Below are 703 nucleotides of genomic sequence, written 5' to 3'. Positions count from 1 at the left end.
ATGGGGGGGCTATGAGGGATATGGGGGGATTTTGGGAAGGATATAGGGGGGATATAGGGGGGTATGGGGGAAGATGGGAGGATACGTAGGGACATGGGGGACAAAGGGGGTATGTAGGACGTGGGGACGTGGTGGGGACATTGTAGGGGTACAGGGGTGTGAGGACACAGTGATGGGGACGTGGGGACAGTGGAGATATGGGGCTGTGATGGGGGCAGTGGGGTCAATGGGGCCATAGAGCTATAGGACTATAGGGTTATAGGGCTATAGGGACAGCAGGGCTATAGGATTACAGGGCTATAGGGTTATAGGGACAACAGGGCTATAGGGCTACAGGGCTATAGCACAATAGGGCTATAGGGTTACAGGGCTATAGGGACCCCGGGGCCGTGTGTCCGCGCACCCTCGAGGCCGAACGCGCACAGCTCCGCTCCGATGTCGGTGACGATTCTCTGCGGGTTCCGGTCCCGGACCCGCTGCAGCCGCTGCCCCAAATCCTCCGCGACGCCGCTCAGCGCCGCCACGAACGACTCGGCCGCGCGGGGGCGCAACAGCAGCCGGGACAAGAGCGAGCGCTGCCGCTGCCACTCCGAGCCCTCCCTATGGGGGGGATGGGGGCGGTGGGGGGCGGCCAACCCCGGTACGGGACAGAGCCGGGAACGGGGGGACCGGGGGGGGCTGGGAACGGGGCTGAGCGCGGAGC

This window comes from Coturnix japonica, linkage group LGE22C19W28_E50C23 (genome assembly GCF_001577835.2).
Source record: "Coturnix japonica isolate 7356 linkage group LGE22C19W28_E50C23, Coturnix japonica 2.1, whole genome shotgun sequence".
In the NCBI taxonomy this organism is placed as follows: Eukaryota; Metazoa; Chordata; class Aves; order Galliformes; family Phasianidae; genus Coturnix; species Coturnix japonica.
The sequence above is the reverse complement of the archived record's forward strand: the minus strand, read 5'-3'. Positions refer to the sequence as shown.